The sequence below is a fragment of the Ascaphus truei genome, chromosome 2 (assembly GCF_040206685.1).
Source record: "Ascaphus truei isolate aAscTru1 chromosome 2, aAscTru1.hap1, whole genome shotgun sequence".
NCBI lineage: Eukaryota > Metazoa > Chordata > Amphibia > Anura > Ascaphidae > Ascaphus > Ascaphus truei.
Genome location: NC_134484.1, coordinates 418,506,964 through 418,519,343, shown reverse-complemented (window position 1 = coordinate 418,519,343; position 12,380 = coordinate 418,506,964). Strand labels below are relative to the sequence as shown.

The 12,380-nt window shown below is 43.5% G+C and overlaps 2 long non-coding RNA genes across 2 annotated transcripts in view; one reads left to right on the top strand and one right to left on the bottom strand.

Annotated features, from left to right (window-relative positions):
* LOC142487753 (uncharacterized) overlaps positions 1–11,282 on the bottom strand; it is a 193,496-nt gene extending 182,214 nt beyond the window's left edge. Inside the window, exon 1 of the long non-coding RNA XR_012799301.1 lies at positions 10,575–11,282. This is a non-coding gene — a long non-coding RNA (uncharacterized LOC142487753). The remainder of the gene's footprint in view (positions 1–10,574) is intronic.
* The window catches only part of LOC142487755 (uncharacterized), a 42,522-nt gene that overhangs the window by 13,985 nt on the left and 16,157 nt on the right, over positions 1–12,380 (top strand). The gene's annotated exons all lie outside the window — the stretch shown is intronic.

Sequence of the window (12,380 nt, the reverse complement as noted above, 5' to 3'; positions counted from 1 at the left end):
TTGCGAAAAACGCACCAATTTTTTTTTTCTATTTCTAAAACTCGCCTCGTGGCTGGCGAGAACCTCCATCTCGCCAGTTTTAAAAATATCCTTATGCAGAGAGGCGCGAACGGCATCTAGCGGCTGTTCGCGCCAATAAAATGGCGCGATTGTCTCCTTTTTGCCTCGCCTGAAAAAGTTGGCAAGAAGCTGCCGCTCGCGGCCATAGCAAAGGGAAAAAAAAGGCGCGAATTTTTTTTAACACATTTCTGCAGCGCGCATCTCGCCAATTTAAACTCGCCAGACGCATTCATGTTAAACATAGCAGAATTCGCACATTTCTGCATATGGAGAATAAAACTCTCCAAAAAAGCTACTTTTTATTAAACTCGCCAATTTTAAAATTCGTTGCTCTCTGCATAGGCCCCTAGGTCGGATAAGCCTGCAATGTGTTAGAAGAGGCATACAATCTATACGGCCAGGTAAGTTGGAAAATTGGGTACACGAGATAAAAGGGCTGGTGAGTTTCTGATTGAAATAGAGCAGTTTTAACATCACCAAACATCAGCAACTGGTTCACACCCTTTGGCTGCTCTACGGCTGCGCCAAAGTCTGTCAACCTTTGAGGCGACGCAGATGTAGACTGAAGGGGTTCAGATTGAATGCAGCTGTAGTTTCAACTTCCTTTGTCCTCCTGGGTCATTAACATTCTAGTGGGGGTGTTGATCAAACACATAGTACTACACAAAAACAGATGTTACCCCTTAGCACGCTGGTTCTGTACAGAGGGGAGCAGCTCTTTGGGAACCCTTTCGACCTTTGGGGCGACGCAAATGTAGACAGGCTTCAATCATTTTTGTTTAAAAGATGCAATTAAATACGTGTAACTCCTTTGTTATAAGATTTAGGATCGAAATGTAGAGTTTCACTAATAAATTAAACAGAAAAAAAGACATGATACCCCATCTATCTGTGAAAAGGAGTAGTAGTTTGGATCAGTGCACTAGGGGAATGCAATAGGAACAGAGAGAAGAGGCCCTGCTAGAGAGGTGACAGGAAGGCCCCAAATTACGTGCACGCTGACTCATGAACACTTACAATATAAAAATAAGTATTGAGCTGGCTGATTTGAATTAGCTCATAGAATGTAGTGCTGGATTGTGATAGCCCTAGGGCTATAGACCAAGCAGCTGTCCCCTATGTATTGTTAAAGAATTAATGAACAAAATCTGATCAAATAAAATATGGACAGTCTGCATTAAATAACGACATGGAATTAAAGACTACACCAGTATGTATGCACACAAATACCGCAGGGTCATGGACAGTATATATCTCTGGACCCCTGGTAACTGCAAAGCTATGATGATCAGTGAACTAAAAATAGCATTTAAGCAGTGGAGCTGGATAGTAGTTCAGCTACCTGAGTGTAGTATGACTTAAGTGTAGATATAGAGGGACAGTGGCCATATGAATTAATACCTGCTCAGTCGGTATAAACTGTAAGGTACCGCTGAGTAAGTGGGTAGGTTACCACATTACCCCTCAGGGATGGCGGAGAAAAAGGGAATTGCTCACAATTAGACTAATAGGGACCAGGGGAAATCTAAATGGATTTACTCCTACCTGCTAATAGTGCGTGCCCCCCCATTAGGGTAATATGCTCAATATGTTGGACAAATGGTATCCCGTAGTAACTCTTAGAGAGGCCTCTGTATAAATAAGGCTTGCATAGGTAGTAGCTGCGGTCGCAATGTATTACGCTAAAGCAGATGTCAGGTGTAGACCAGATTTAAAGAAAAATCTAACCCTACAATATCATGGGGATGAAGAGGTGGGTCGGAAAAGTGAGAAAGAGAGGCAGGGAGAGAGAGAGGGAGTGGAATAGCCAACAGCTTCGGCTGATCTATCCCTGACACCGTTAACGTAGCTCCCTGCTATAGCTACGTGAACACAGATAACAGAGGCATTAAAGTCAGGCCCCGTCGGCAACAGGCCGGTTACCAGTTTCTGTGAAGGTGTTTGCGTTGCATAATGTGTGACGTCGGAGAGACTCTTGCCCTTGATGTATGTTTCGCTTCTCAAAAATGTAAGTTCCCTCCCCTCATTGCTCACTGCTGCAGTATTTATAGGTATATATCGGTAACCAGGCTGGGTTGTGAGGCGGTGCAGCTGCCGTAGGGAAAAAAAATGTGAAACTGGACTGTCGTCGGATGAAGTACAACAAAAGATTTATTGGCACATGAATATAGCGAGGGATGATCCTCTTACGCGATGCACGCAAATGTCTGCGCTTTATCCTCTCTTTGACAAAGCGTAGGCATCTGCGTGATTGCGCAAGAGGATCATCCCTCGCTGTATTCATGTGCCAATAAATCTTTTGTTGTACTTCATCCGACGGCACTCCGGTTTCACATTTTTTTTCCCCTGCGGCTGCTGCACCGCCTCACAACCAAGCCTGGTTACCGATCTCTTCCCGGCAGGACAACGCCGACATCCCTCAATGATCCATGGAATGGAGTGAGTAATTCATTCGGCATTTTACACTCACTCCATTACGGACTTTATCATATTGGGCTTCATTGCTCTTACAACTGCAGACTCGCACAAAATGTTCCTAAATGCGAAGGTTAGTGAGCCTGCCTCCAGTGTGGTTTCCTAAACGCCTATCAGGTTACATAATGGCTTTATGATATGAGTGATAGTTACTGACTCTGAGACATTGGGGAGTTCTGAGATTAGATAGGGATTGGAGTACATATACCAGATCCTATCCCCGATTTGTATACAGGAAGGCAAAGACCAAACGGTCATCATCTTTCCCCTAGTCTTTTTAAACCGAATGAGGGGTGTAATTTAGAAAAGAAAGTTCCTAAGGGTTTCTACAAGTGTGGCAATTGCAACAAGAATGCCACTCCACTTAAATCCGTGAAGTGTAGATATACGAATCATACAGTAGACATAAACTTCAAAGCTTTATGACTTGTAATACAAGTTATGTCGTTTATGTCCTGAGATGTGATTGTGGTAGTCCCTATGTGGGCAGAACTATTAGGCCATTAAAGGCTAGGATCACAGAACATCTGAGGTCTATTAGGAATAAAGATGTACAATATCCAGTCTCCAGGCACTTCTCGCATTGCCCCCGGGTTCTCTTAGCACTTTTACATTCAGTGCTTTGGAACACGTTCAGTTACATACCAGGGGAGGCAATAGAGAAGCAGTTTTAAATTGCAGAGAAATCTATTGGATTTATACCCTGGGGTATGAATCCTGACTGGGAATTAAAACACTTCCTAGTCTAATATGCACAATATTTCCTGTATTAATTTAGTTTGTCTCTATTGTTTGACTGTCCGATTCTTTGCTTTAAGGGTATATAGATTGATTCTCGACTCCATTAGGAGTGATTATGGTACTCCTGTTCATATCACTATAAGAGGAGATTTCTTATACTCAATTACAATTTGTTTACTATTTCTGTGCAGAGTAGACTGTTTGATACATTTGTGTATTTATGCATTAGTCATTATTTATTGACACAATATGTGCTCTGTTTACTTAGTCACAGCTCTAGCATTACTGCTTTCTATATGTACTTGCTACTTGGAAAAGCTACATTTAGAATATTTCAGGAGAACATTAGGTATTTTGATTTATTTATGAATTCTATTACAGTAACTGGACCATCTGAGTATAGCACCTGATTATATTCTTTTTAGCATCCTAACTAGCAATGTGTATGTGTTTATTTCTATGCCAACGGATAACGTTTTTTGATGCTTTATATAGGATATCATTTTGCTAGCTCTATGTTTTATTAGCCAACTGAGCAAGTTATCCCATAGAAGTGTTTCACGAGACCATTTCTATTTAAAGGTATACATAGAAATTGACGGAGTTCCTTGGAATTTAGTTTTTTCCATTGTATTCGTTGTTTTTAAAATCATTTTAATCAAGTTAATTGTATGTTTGGACGTCACACTGGATTATATTCTTGTTTTTAAGCATATCAGCACCTATGTCAAGCTGGTTTCTCCAACCGGAGGGTGTCACTGTAGATAACGAAGAGAGTATTCTCTTTCCTTCTGATCTCGCTGATACCACACCTGTGCGGCATCCAGTGACACAGTACTTCCGGCTGAGAGAACGGGCTACAAAAAGCAACTTGTGTAATACAGTTTAATACTCTCTGAGAAGCGCTGGGAAAAGCGTGAAACACGTAAGAGTTACTTACAATATGCATGCCAGGTTGTCACCTTGCTTAATAAATTGATTGTAGTTTCGCTCTATCATTGTAGCCCCTTCCATTTTTGCCGCTGTGCTCCGCTTTTTTCCTCTTTGGATTTTTTCCTCTTTGGATTTTCTGCATAATTACTGACTCCGTGGGACAATTTATTCGGGATTACAGACACTGTCTGGAACATCATGTATATTTTTCTTTAGACTCAGAGATGAACTTTCCTTTTTGGTATTGTACAGACTATCATCTTAGTAGCATCACTGGGGCTCTGCTCCAATCATTTGTGCTGTGTGATTTTATAGGGATAACCACTGGTTAACAGTGAGGAGCCCATGTGTTAACTAGGTAGTTAACTCTTAAAGTGCCATTTTAAGGTAGCTCTTTCACCACCTAGGGTAAGTCCAGGCTAAGTTCCAGGCGCCTCTGGGCAATTAAAATAGTGTTTTTTCCTTTAATGTCCCAGTCTATATAGTTGACAATCTGGGTGCCTGGCAAAGTTGTTGTGCATACATTACCCTACCGCGGGAAGCACACTGCCAGAGTACACAAGCAGACAAACAATAAGTATAATAACACCACATGGAGAAATCATAATTGATCTACTATATATTTCTGAAAGCACTGTATGTCTGCGTCCCTAGCGGCAATCTCATTGGTCCCTTGGCCCGCCCGCCCCCGCACACCTCTCATTGGCCTGAGGCGGAGTGACGGGCCAAAGGTCCAAACACACACACACACACGGATCACAGTGTTAGCAGCACCCGCGCGCACCTCCTCCTCTCCCCGTGTCTCCCGCGCTTTCACCCCCCCCCCCTCCCCCGGCGCCGCTACAGTCAGCGGGACACACACTATTATTACCCCTTCAGCGCCCCCCCCCCCACCCAGTGTCAGCGGCCGTGCAAGACCCCCCTTTTATAGCTCCCACCTCTCCCCCCCCCACACATATACATGCCCCCCCCTCCCCGGCGCTACAACTCACCCTTTCCCCGGCGGGGGAACAGCCAGTGGCAAGGCAGCCTGCCTCGCGGCGCCGAGTACCCAAGATGGCGGCGCCCGGGACACAGCGGGGGAGCGGCCACAACACGCTGCCTCCCGCCTCAGATCCACGTGGGACCTGCCGGACTGGTGAGTGAGCGGCCTTCACCTCCCCTCACCCACCCCTCACCCCCGTTCACCTCCCCTCCGTTCACCTCCCCTCACCCCCTTTCACCTCCCCTCACTCCACTTCTCCTCCCTTCCACCCTTCACCTCCCCTCCACCTCCCCTCCACCCCCCCCCTCTTCACCTCCCCCCCCTTCACCTCCCTTCCACCCCCCCTTCGCCTCCCCCACCCCTTCCCACCGCCTCCCCCCCCGCCCCCCCCCCCCTTCCCACCACCTCCCCCCCTCCCGCCTCCCCCCCTTTCCACCGCCTCCCACCCCCCTTCCCACCACCTCCCCCTTCCCACCACCTCACCCCTCCTCCCCCTTCCCACCACCTCACCCCTCCTCCCCCTTCCCACCAACACCCCCCCTCTCACCTGTCTCCCCTACAATCTATCCTAAACGCAGCTGCCAGAATCACTCTGCTCTTTCCTAAATCTGTCTCCGCATCTCCCCTCCTGAAATCCCTCTCCTGGCTTCCGATCAAATCCCGCATCTCACACTCCATTCTTCTCCTCACTTTTAAAGCTTTACACTCTTCTGCCCCTCCTTACATCTCAGCCCTAATTTCTCGCTATGCACCATCCCGACTCATGCGTTCTTCTCAAGGATGTCTTCTTTCTACCACCTTTGTATCTAAAGCCCTCTCCCGCCTTAAACCTTTCTCACTGACTGCCCCACACCTCTGGAATGCCCTTCCCCTCAGTACCCGACTAGCACCCTCTCTATCCACCTTTAAGACCCACCTTAAGACAAGCTTGCTTAAAGAAGCATATGAATAGCACTGTGGATAATACTGGACACAATACATAAAGCTTGGCCCCCTGCAGACGCACTTACCGGAATTCCCTTCTACTGTCTCTGTACGTTCTCCCTACCTACCAATTAGATTGTAAGCTCCTCGGGGCAGGGACTCCTCTTCCTTAATGTTACTTCTATGTCTGAAGCACTTATTCTCATGACCTGTTATTATTTGTTATTTATATGATTACCATGTGTATTACTACTGTAAAGCGCTATGTGCATTAATGGTGCTATATAAATAAAGACATACAATACAATACATACAATACTAGGCAGTGAAGTTGGGGAGCACTGATATCACCAAAAAATGAAAAACAGACAACATACAATAGTGCAGATAGTCTGGAATTGGGGATTGTAAATGCTAGAGATGTTTTATGAGATGTACACTCACATTTCAAAATATTGAATAAAGCAGTTCCAAAATCAGTTTGGTATGTTGGTGCTGGATTAGAGTGTGGGTCGATCAGATCAGGTCTGTTCACTGGTCCTCAGCACCACGAAGCTCTCAGATAAAAAATAAAGGGGATACCCCATAGTGCGATCTACAGTATGTATAATATGCAAATATTGGAATGTGAATTCCCATTGGCATTTGTGAGCCATTTGTAGCCATCAAGCCTGTAAAACTTTTCTCACTTAGCAATCAATATACTGTACGGTGTAGGTGGCAACCGTTGTAGCACTCACAGACCTCCCACAGCAATAACAACTATCATCCGGTGCTGGAAGGAGGGAATTTTGTGTGTGTGTGTGCCAGATTGTGTGTGGGGGGGATTGTGCAAGGAGCGGGGTTGAGCGTGAGGGAGAAAGGATATTGGGGGATGAAGAGGTGGGTGGGAAAAGTGAGAGGGGGGGGAGAGAGGGAGGAAGGAAGAGTAAGAAAGAGGAGCGAGTGAGCAAGAGAGAGGGGGGAGAGTGAGGGTGGGAGGAGAAATACATTGGGGGAGGGTAACGATGAGAGGGGAGAGTATGAGAAGGGGAAAAGATAAAGGCTGTGAGAGCAAGGGGGAAAGGGCTCGCAGGGCCACTGACACAGGGACTGCAGTGAAAACTAGATTTATTTTGGATTTTTTATTTGGGGGGCTTTAAACATTTTTGCATGGGGTCCACAAATGCAGTTACACCACTGCAATATCAACAGTACAGTATATGGTGCATACTATGCAGCCCAATGTACTGTAAAGTAATAAATAACTTAGCTGCCAGAAGGCGATACCTCGGATGAAACTATTATTTGTTAAGTCAGCAAAAATAATTACACTGGCGCAATCAAGCCTGTGAAACTTTAAGTTATAAAGGGGAAAATGTCCCCTCTACTCTGAAACTAAAATCTACAGTATTTTGTTTTTTTAAGCACATGCCTCCATATTCCAGAGGAGTGCTTAATTCTAGGCTCAAACTTGATTTTGGACAGGAATTGTCACTTCACTCTTTCAAACGACATTATCATGTACTGAATTATATGCACTGTATAAAACACATAAAGACTACAGCAGCATATCATTATGTTGCAAGGGTTTGATTCCAGTAGACTAACTTTCCAGACCTTTTCTATTTATGAAGAGCATACCGTGACTGTATATTCGAACAATTATAATTGCATTTTTTTTATTTTATTATGCATACTATAATGCAAAAATATAAACAAATAGTTCTTATTACAAAAGTAAAAAATACAGAAGGATCTTAATGGTGTATGCATTGCACTGTTCTTCAAATATTCAATGGGGGACACACGTGAGCCTTTGATGTAAAAAAAACAAACCTATTAAATATGAAATGTTATTTAGCAAAACATTGAAAAGAGATGAATCCCAAATATACCCCAAAGAAAAACAAATAAATATCAGGGCTAATAGCGTGTTGTTATTTTAAATAATTAAAACTGAATTTAATTTCATTTTATTTCCCAAACTTTAAAAGAAAGAACATAATTAAGCCCCCTAGCGCATATGTTGTCCTGTGGGGCATAACTACTGGAGAGCAACATCATGTTCTGTATGCAGTGCTTGGTAAATAAAATTAAGCTTTAATTATTGTTGGCTTGAAAGGCTTTAGAGCCATACTGTTTTTTTCCACGTATTCACGATAAGAAATGTTTCTTATAACTTAAGTACTTTCTGTTATCTGTTGCTTCTTGTGAAGCATGTCAGACACAACATTCTGTTGACCAGACTATGGCCCTTAATCAGGTCCCTTGGAGGTGGGAGCATCAAACCTTGTACATTGATTTCTGAGGTTGACTGCCTTCTTGTGTCCCGTGATGGTTATATCTCTCCAAACAGAGATCAAAGACAGTTGAGTGGGTCCTGTTGCCTGAGTTTGGCGCTCACATAATACCATGATAACTCTCTCACTCTTGGAATAGACTCTGGAAACAACAAGACTTGAGCTCAATTTGACTCTCTCTCCCTCTCATTTGTGGCCTACACGAACTACCCTTTATCATTTTTCTAGATTACCGCTACTGAATCAGTTTTACGTTTACTCGCAGCATTATCAGAAGCACCGATTTTCCTCTAATAGATCTATTTTGCGGCTTACAGTCTAGGATAAACCAATTAGAAATTCTTTTTCTACAGCAGATGGAGCATACAGCATATTTTCCATCACTGTGAACTTGCCTTGAGTTACTCATAAATAGCCATGATAAAAAGAGAAATAATAATAACATTTCATTATTTTTTCAGACATCATTTTGATTGCAAGACGACTTTTAAAAATGTGTGCGTGTTGCATTCATTTCATGCTCATTAATAAGTACAAGCACCGTTATTTCCCCAAAATGTCCAGCACAATCCCTGTGCTGCACAAAACATCAATGGAAAAAAAACGCAACTGTAAATTACTGCTGTGCTCAATAATGAAATCTTTACTATGTGATAGCATATGAATAACTGCCAACAGTATAAGGATGTTTTGATATGATGATACAGCTAGTACATATTTAAATGTTATGTGGAGTGTGGGGCTGGTCTCCATCCTTTCAACCAACAAAATGATAAGCAAGCAAAAGCTGTCAAGCTGAAATCTCTCTCCTGCTTCTCACTTGTGGCCTCACTGATGCCTTTAGCTGCACTCTGTCTGGCCCTAACCTAGTGATTATTTGATAGTAATCTAAGGCATGTGCTGCAGCGAGGATAAGAGACGAATGATAACTGACATCTACAAAATTCCCCATACTATTAGTTCCCAGGTTACACAAATTTACACGTCTGCTTAATAGTTACACATTTTCCTCACAAAAATCCATTTAGGTTGGGAATCAGAAAGACATAACTATCATTCAATATTTTGTATTTGAGAAATGGTTCAGATACATGTGTGATAAATGTAGATAGTTTACATACTCCCCTACTCCACTTTTGCAGCAGGTCTGTAACACAGAATAGGATTTTCTACAAAATCCAACACAAATAACTACAGTACTTTAAACAATGTACACCTGGGGAAGCAAACAGGCTTGTGCACTTCACAATTATATATGTGCATTGTGTACAAGTGAGGTCTTCTTACATTATTTCACTGCCTGTTCTATCCGAACAGCAAATACATTCTACATGTATTTAAATATAATAAAGACTCTGTTATATACACATACACACACACATTAAAATAATACAGGTATCTTTACATGTGTCTAACAAATGTATACACATTATTATTCACCATGTAATATTTCATTATACAATATAATTAATCAAACACTCATTTATGCTCATCAAAACACAAATAACTATTGCAGGTTATTCAACACTTTCCAAACAATATCTATGGTACTACAATAGTTTTCATATAGTGTCCAATACTTTCTTTAATTTAGTATATAGGATTTAACTATTAGATTCACTACATCTGGCAACCATTACAATATGCTAACTCACAGATATTGACATTTCAGATTAAACTTCACTTCGCAGCCCAATAAATCCAAAGTAGTCTCTACAGCAACCATTGCCATCTCAGAACAGTACAGTTATGGTTTAGCAGAGTGAACTCCATAGAACATATACTGTAATACACTTCATCATTTGAATCCAAAGGTCACAGACTTTGGACAGTGTAACCTTTCACACCAAGCTGTAAATACTGTGTAGCTCAGAAGCTCAGTTGCCATCATCTTAATATCATCAAATAGAAAACAATCACTTTCCTAGAGAATTGGCCACTGCAACACTTCCGTACATATTGGAAAGGCAATAAGGCACTGGGGAGATGACCCCCGGCGATAGCATCTGATTACAAGTTCAATGTCACACCTAAATGCCCAATTCCATGTAACAACAACTAAATGTTGACCTAGCTCACCAGAGATAGGGAATAGCTGGTGGCTTCACCTGAAACACCGAGCACCATCAAGGTCAGAGCTGCCATCTCTTCCAAGAAACTTTCAGCGCACTTACCGGTTAGTTTGAGGCTCCCTCTCCTCTGGACCTCAGGAGACGCGCTAAAGAACTGGACCCTATGTGTAGCCATCCCAGGCTATGTAAATCCGTCTGAGGGGGGGCTTGGAAAGTGGGAGCCTCCTCCCCGTGTGCCTGCTCCCTGCAGCCGTGTGGATGAGGACGCGCGGAGGATCAGGAGTTCAGTGCCTGGAGATCAGGGAGAGCTGGGCAGGCAGCGGGCACCCTCTCCTTCCCCTCTCTCCCCCAGCAGGGTGCACGCCTTGGTTTCCCAGCCAGGGTCGCACGGTGCTGCTGCGCTTCTCCTCCAGCTCTGCGGGCTCTTTCTGTCGGAGTTGCAATTTTCTGTGCATGACAGGACTGCAGCAGAGACAGCAGCGCCACTCTCTCTCTCTCTCCCTCCCTCTCTCTCTCTCTCTCTCTCGCGCAACGACTTTCAATTCACCTGGCGAAAGGGAGGGACCAGAGCGGTCCTGCCAGACTAGGCATGGATGGAGCAGAGGGAGGGAGGGAGGGCTGGCTGTGCGGGGCTCTGCGAGGTAGTGATGGGTTATATACTGTACATAGCTGGACTGGGTGGCAGGTCACGGTAATATGAATATGTAAGGAATGGGGATCCCTAAAACACAGAGATTGGCCGGGGTTTGTGTCCTCATCTCTAGGATCCCTCCAAGGAGAACCATATTCTACCCTCAGCTCCCATGGACTGCAGCCATGACGTCACCTCCCACCCCCAGAGTGGCTGACAAAGGGTGGCATAGGTTGGTATGGCACGGTGAGGTGTAACCCAACAATGCAATCACGGCTGGGCTATGGCACTTGGGTGTTGTGAGTTATTAGTACAGTACCTTTCCTCCCCACACAAGATGCTATCTGCCCGTTGTAAACTATGATTTTCTTATAGCATTAAAGGCAACAGCGAGGACGTCATCTAGAATCTATATCATCTCATAATGTTTTACCAATACAAGGAAGCACTCAACATAGTTGGGCTGCTATTAAGGGAACCGCAAGCTCTTGTTGACCACATTGTAAATATTAACTTATTAATTGTCCATTCCCCTCAAACATAGCATGCTGGTTCTGTGGTGCAGGTATATCAGTTAGTTAACGTTCCCTAAATAGTGAGATTGGAATGTCCACATAAGGAACTAATAAAGAGAATTAAGCGGTATAAAGCCATAATCCCCGAATGCTCTATGTACAGCAGTTGTGTTTACTCTTGTCTAGAAGACTTCTTGAGTTGCATCTCTGTGACTGTCAAAAGGAAGTGGGCAAACCCATGGTACCCATTCTCTGCAAGGGACAGGTGGCTGCTTTGTAATGTGTTACTGACAGAGAAAGGGTTCATATTACAGATCAGAATTAAAGAGGCAATCTAAGCATCTTAAAAATCATTGTGTTTTAATATATGCAGCTTTTAATTACATTTATTGAAAATGAATTATCTAAGCTGCCAATCGATTAGTTCTCCCTTTATCTTGATCGATCTGCAAAATCCTGCATCCCAGTTTTCACTAAATGGCTGCCTTTCAGTTTCAAATCAATTCTTCAGTCACTGCAACTCAGCAACTACAATGTATTCTTAGGCTGAGCTCAGACCGGATGCAATGCGACTTGCGTGCGCATGTTTGCCACTCTTTTGCTTTGGTGTGTGGGAGTTTTCAAACTGAAAACGACACCCGGCAGCGAAGTACAGCGTTGACGCTGCTGCTGCACTTGAAGGAGACAACTGAAGTTGTAATTTCCAACGGCAGCCACGTGACGTGTATTTCGCCAGCCAATCACAAACACACACACTTTTTT